This window comes from Penaeus chinensis, chromosome 25 (genome assembly GCF_019202785.1).
Source record: "Penaeus chinensis breed Huanghai No. 1 chromosome 25, ASM1920278v2, whole genome shotgun sequence".
NCBI classification, from domain to species: Eukaryota; Metazoa; Arthropoda; class Malacostraca; order Decapoda; family Penaeidae; genus Penaeus; species Penaeus chinensis.
Genome location: NC_061843.1, coordinates 3,616,847 through 3,624,346, shown reverse-complemented (window position 1 = coordinate 3,624,346; position 7,500 = coordinate 3,616,847).

Sequence of the window (7,500 nt, the reverse complement as noted above, 5' to 3'; positions counted from 1 at the left end):
CTCGATAGCCTTTTTTTTTTTTTCTTCTTTTCTTTTTTGGTCATGCACATATGAATATGAGATGCGAGCATGATCAATATTTTTAAAGGATTTTCCTTTATTAGAAGAACCGGTCATGCTTTGTGCCGTTGGTGGACTTTGCCGCCATTTTCCCCCACAGGAAGTATGCGTTATCATTTATGCACGGATTCAAACGATGGGCGCAATTAACCAGGGCCTTATCGCTGTACACCTGGTTCCTCCATATATTCGTTTATTTTTTTAACATACCTATGTAAACGCACAGGTATGCATGGGCAGTAATTCCTCACACTCTCACACTCACACACACACACACACACACACACACACACACACACACACACACACACACACACACACACACACACACATACACACACACACACACAAATAAACAAACAAACAAACAAAATTATAAAAATATAATCCAAGAAGAAATATCATTAACAGTATATCTTATATCTGACACTAATTATTGGACGCTTGACTGCACCTCATCGGGGCCCTCTCCTGCTAAATTAGTACTCATAAAGCATACTATATAGACTATATCAGTCCTGAATAACACAATACGCATATCACTCATAATGAAAGAGTTAACCAGCTTTACACATTGACCAAATAGCCCTACGGAGGCAGTCTTAACTCGGGGAGCAAGTAAGCTTATCGAGACCAGGCCGAAGCTACACTTAATAACATATCTGTCCGCCATATTTGTCTATGTCTTATATGTCTCTTTAGTTCTGCGGATATACCAAATGTAAAATATGTGTTCCTCTCTTTAAATGTGACGTTGCGGTTATGGTTTGTCAAAGACTATTTGTATTACCATTGCTTTTATTGTTAACGTTGACAAAAGGAAGAAAACTTTTGGCATTAGATAATTTTGATACCGACGATAAACCGGTATTTAGAAATGTACTATTGTGTCCAGGTATGTAATGATGAAAAGAAAGTTCCATATATTTTTTTTTTGGTTTTTTTACACTTTTAATAGATTTGTTTTTGTTTATTTCGAACATGGATATACATTCATTATTTTTAAAATCTTAAGTGACGAATTTCAAATTATCAGGGCGTTTTCGTCATGAAGGCCAGACTAATAGAAACAGACAAGTGATGATACAATAATGCAAACACTAAAGACACTATATATTTATGTGTGTGTATGTTTTGGTGGTATATATATCCGACAGGGGAATTTTACGCATCACTACTGGCTAGCAGGAAATAATTTAAATCACTGAATGTAGTGACTCAGAAGTTTGCATTCAAGTAAATATACCTGGCAATGAATACTTTGTTTGATAATTCTTTTTTTTTTAGCATTATATATACATTATATGTATAAACTGTAACATTCTATTATTATTCCATGTATTATCGTATGATGTATGAAGGAGATATTAATGGAAGAAGGGGCCATCAATAAAAAATAAACAAATAAAGAGAGAGAGAGAGAGAGAGAGAGAGAGAGAGAGAGAGAGAGAGAGAGAGAGAGAGAGAGAGAGAGAGAGAGAGAGAGAGAGAGAGACAGACAGACAGACAGACAGACAGAGACAGAAACAGAGATAGAGAGAGACAGAGACAGAGACAGATAGAGACAGAGACAGAGACAGAGAGAGACAGAGACAGAGACAGAGACAGAGATAGAGATAGACAGAGACAGAGACAGAGACAGATACAGAGATAGAGACAGAGACAGAGACAGAGACAGAGACAGAGAGAAAGAGACAGAGAAAGAGAAATAAAATAGTATAGTTCCTGTAGTGCCATCCGTCCATAAGGATCAGTTTCCTTGATATAACATATTGCCTTCTCGTCTTTCCGTCACTTGTCTTGTTCTTTAGTTCATTATTGTTTTCAAAAATAGAATGACTTTGACTCTGACTTTGAGTGTTGCGCTGCAGGGTTGCAAAGGAGAGTTCATGGAATCTATTTCTCTTTCATTTCTCTGCAATAAGGATTAAGTTGCAACGGAGACATACACACAAAAAAAATGTTAGATTATTTATATTTCTATACGTTGTAATGGCATTTTGACATGGATGAATTCAAGGAAAACTCATTGGAGAGCATTGCAATATCAATTATCATTATCATTATTATCATTATCTTTACTATTTCTGATAAGGTGATGATGATGATGATAAATGATCATAATAACAATGATAATAACAGTTATTATCCTAATCATTATTGTTATAACGCTTATCAGTAGCATCACCATTACCTTTACAAAATATCAATCAGAACTTAACGCTGTAAATGCAGTGAAATGATTCGAAACAAAAATAATTTCCTTTGTGTATTTAAACGTAACGAGCCATGAAAAGTACAGTACAGTGACGTACTGCAGTACATACAACACAGTTTTGTATCACACGCACGCACGGATGCACACACACACAAACACATATTCATACATACAGATAATCTATATATACATATGTCTATATATATATATATACATATATATATATATATCTTACTAGCTATCTATATATCTCCCCATCTATCTATCTATCTATCTGTTAATGTATGAGTGTGTATATACGTACCTATAGCTACAAGTATATATGTGAATGTTGTATACGATGAATAGGCCTTTATTTCTGCTTAAAAATAAACAAAAACACTTTTCGCGTAAACAGTGTTGCATTAAGAACTGATTTGTGATCCACCGGCGTCGTGAAGTAGACACTATCATCCATTTTGAGAATTCTTCATCGAGTTTTGCAGTTTTACCATAACGAGGTATGTGTAGCTTCGAGGTAGGAGCAAGAAAATGCTAAAATCACAACTTTCCTCATGAATATTTGCTGTGGATTAATGTTCATTTTTTTTTTTCTGGGTTCTTTGACATCCTTACATTAGTTTTTGTTTTCCGTTCCTTTGTTTATTTGTGATAAGATTACATGACACTTTTGTATGACTTTCTTAAGAGAATTGAACTCGTTTGGAGAATTTAGGTAAAATTAAAAGGAAGAGGGATGCAATATATTCAGATTTTGACATCGATTTTTTTTAAAAGTCAGGAGGAACTTCAGATGTTTGTAATTGATTAATTCACATTTTTTTTTTTTTTTTTAACTTATAATCAGTGATAAGAAACAAAGGTTTCAAAACGTTTAGTTCTATAATAATGGTTGGTAAAGTGCCAAGTATATTCAGCGATCACAAAAAAGTGAAAATTATATAGTTTTAACTTAACACAAATATCCTTTACTTGTTTATAATTCCATCTATTCAAAATCGAATCGTGCAGAGTCCGAATCCTCTGGTCTGGCGTTGGCATGGACTACATCAATATCACAAGAAAACACAATATATGCAATATCTACGTGACATGTAATAATACAGTTTCTACTATTCGAAAATTTATTTTGTATTATTATATTTTTATTTATTTGTTTATTTATTTATTTATTTATTTATTTATTTATTGTAAATTAAAGCAATTGATCGTTTTTAGTATAGACGGTTTATAGGTTTCTACGCAGTTTTGCCATGAAGTATGATAGCACCAGTGCAATGAAAGAAGTATTCTTTTTGAATATATATCAATGCCATGAATCATATAAACAATGCTACCATAAATGAATTTTCTCTCAATCATCGTCATTATCATTATCATTACCATTATAAAAGTTATATTGATAACATCATTATGATTATGGTGAAGATGATAATGATAATAAAAATACATATCATCACTGTTATTATTATCATCATCATCATTATTATTACCATTATCATTATGACCAGTATGGCAATTGTTGTTATTTTTTATTGTAACTATCATTATTATCATCACCATCACATTTATCATCATCATTATTATCATCATCGTCATCAACAGCAGCACTGAATTTATCAAAATTAATAGTTCTCAAATTATTATAATTTCCAATTTATCGTTATCATTTTCTGGTGACACTGTTACCCACTAAATGCACAGCAATTAAATATCCTTTGTTTGACCACAAGGAAAAAACATTTATAAAAACAATTTCCGGTCAGGATGCGTGTTTTATAATCAAGCTTTGTATCAGCCCGGTTTTGATAATATGTTGCTTTTAGGATGATAAGAAAGATGAATAATGTTCATATTCCTGTATACCGTCTCTCTCTCTCTCTCTCTCTCTCTCTCTCTCTCTCTATATATATATATATATATATATATATATATATACGCGTGTGTTTGTGTGTGTGTGTGTGTGTGTGTGTGTGTGTGTGTGTGTGTGTGTGTGCACGCGCGTGTGCGTGTATGTGTGTGTACATACACACACACACACACATATTCCTACTTGCACACGCCATCAAAATCAGTTTCCATGAGTGGATGCGAGTGCGTGCGTCGGGCCTGTGTGTGCCTTGATGCTGTTGATGTATTGTCTTTTTTTTCTTTTTCTGTATGTGTATGGGACAGAGGTGGTTGGATAATTTACGATAAAATGGAAGTTATCACACACACACACACACACACACACACACACACACACATACACACAAACACACACACACACACACACACACAAACACACACACACACACACACACACACATACACACACACGCACACACACACACACACACACAAATATACACACACGCACTTACATAGTTTGATAAATATATCAACACATGTATATGACATTTCCAAATAACACAGCATCTTTTTCAATACATTCAGATATTACATTCAGAATAATAATAATAAATTAATTAAGGAAAGTGAAGCCTTTGTTTTGAAATTCATCTTTTCGCTCGTTACCCATCGATGACGTCATACCCCCATTCCTCCTGCTAAAAACGCGGACCATTTTTTTTTTTTTTTCTATTGTGTTGCTCATCACTAACCACGCTGTCCGCCTCCTGTGACATATATATTCAACTATTTTGTATTTACCCACTTTATGTCAATCTAATATATGTTTGCTTTTTATAATTCAGTTACTTTGCGTTCATTTAGTTACGATCCATATTTACTTTATAATTATCTACGTTTTATTCTCTTATTTTGCAGCCATTTATCATCCGTCGATCTGTCCTAGAATTTTTGTTAATATATTTCATATCAATCTAAACTACTGTATATTTATTTGTAAACTACTTTGCATTCACGTAGCTTACACTCATCGACACACACACACACACACACACACACACACACACACACACACACACACACACACACACACACACACACACACACACACACACGCAATGCATACTGTGGGAAATGTTATGAATAAAATACAATGATACCAGTAGATGATACTTTCAAAAAAGTCTGAAATAAGATGAATGATACCTAAGGGAAACTTAGAAATTGATAAGGCTCTGCAAGGATGAAATATTATGATACTTTAAATTAAGATTAGGAGCAAAATATCCTGAAATGTGGCTATAAGATGACATCGTATTTAAGGAAAGATTAGGAATAGATTTGGCAACACACTTCAGAAAAGCTTAGAAAGAAAATAACATAATGCATTAAGAAAAAAAGTTTTATTTAGCTATTGAGTTGAATAATGCTAGAGACAATGACTGTTTTTTTTTTATTTTTTTATTTCAGAGACCAGACGTAGAAGTAAAGAAATGCATTAATCAATCGTCTATTTCCCATACTTCAACACCAATAAAACCAACTCAGTCTTAGGCCAGTAATAATAAGCGTTTTTCTCCCTCTGATGCACAGAATCCAGCCACACTGTAAAAAGGCGGGTCTATAATAGTAAGTAACCAAACTGTGAATGAAGCTTCGAGACACGACTAATCAAGGGAAGGTCACATAATCTGGCTGTTCGAGACAAAATTCGAAACATTTTACGAGAGTTTCCGAGAGTTTTATGGATAATTGTGTATGTGTCTATGTATGGCTGTATATGTTTGTGTATTAGTGGGTGATGATACATACGTTCGGGAAAGGATCATAAAATTATTCATATGATTTCTGCAGGAAGTGTAAACATATTTTTGTTCAACCAGTTACATTATGATCGTACAACTCATATAAGCACTAAGAAAATAAACGTTAACATTCATTCTATATATATATTTTAAAAACATTCTACCTTACAAACTATTTTCGAAGCTTAAAAGCAAAAATCAGAAAATTTACTATGTCTTCTCCCCATCATCTTTTTGCCGGGCTGCTGGACACACAGTTAATCCTTTCGACTTCATTGGAAATCCAAGGACCAGTATACATGCATAAGGTTTTTTACTGGCTGGACTAAAAACGCGGAAAAACCCGTGAAGCTCTGAATTCCCATCAAGAATTAGATATCTTGCAGTGCCTGGCAACAATCGGCACTCAGTACAGCAAGGTATGAAAACATGAAAGATAAGTAAATAAATATATATATATATAAACAGATAAGACTTAAAGTGATATAAGGTGGAGGTGGAGGAGGTGGTGGTGGAAATGGTGGTGGTGGTGGGGGAGGTGGAGGAGGTAGTGGTGGTGGTGATGGTGGGGGTGGTGGTGGGGGAGGTGGTGGTGTTGGGGGAGGTGGAGGAAAAAGAAAAAGAAAAAAATGAAAGGAAAGACGGAGAAAAAAAAGCGAGAAAAAAAAAATACAATCTGACACTCACGAAACAACGAAGACAAAACAAAAACAAAACGACAATTGAATCACAGGAAAACTACAGCCATGCAACCAAATGACCAGGCTTCGTCCACACAAAACCACCAGCACCTTTTAATCTCTTCTTAGACCCCCTAAATTGGCATAGTTTCTTCCTTCTCCCTCCGCTTGCTACGTAACTAGACATATATCCCCTTCGAGGGCCTCTTTTCACCTCCCAGTCACGCAACGGCAGCCATGCATATCTCCGTCCCAGAGAGGGTGTGTGTAGAGGGCGTTGTTGTGTTCCAAACAGAAGACGATCGCATGGCAGAGCGACATTTTTTTTATTTTGTTTTTGTTTATATAAGATCCTAGTTTAAATTTCGATTTTTATGCGCCTCTTTGTCGTCGGTTGAATAGATTTTTTAAAAAGAAATGAAGAATGGTTAGGATTAAGAAATCAAGATGGCGGATACCGATGAAGGAGAAATTGCAAATTGTTTTTATGCTTATCGCTTGTTTAATCTCCTATCTCGTTCCTTAACGTTTATATGCTGTTGTTTAGAAAGGATTGTTGAAATTTCTTCAAGATTGCAGTATGTTGCGAAATGTGTGTGTGTGTGTGTGTGTGTGTGTGTGTGTGTGTGTGTGTGTGTGTGTTTTCTCGTGTGTATAGTGAATATAACGGAGGGTGTATACCATGTAGGTTTTTCTCTTAACTGCGTAATAAATTTGACGCTTTGCTCTACCACGCTGGCGAAAACAATGGGCGCGTGTAGAAAGGGGTTTGTACGCTATTTCAATTATACCGAGGTGAAAATTCCAAGAAAATATGGTTATGTCAGTTTCTCACATACAGTTTTCCTACAGTAGATGTCAATATATTACACCGTAGATATGA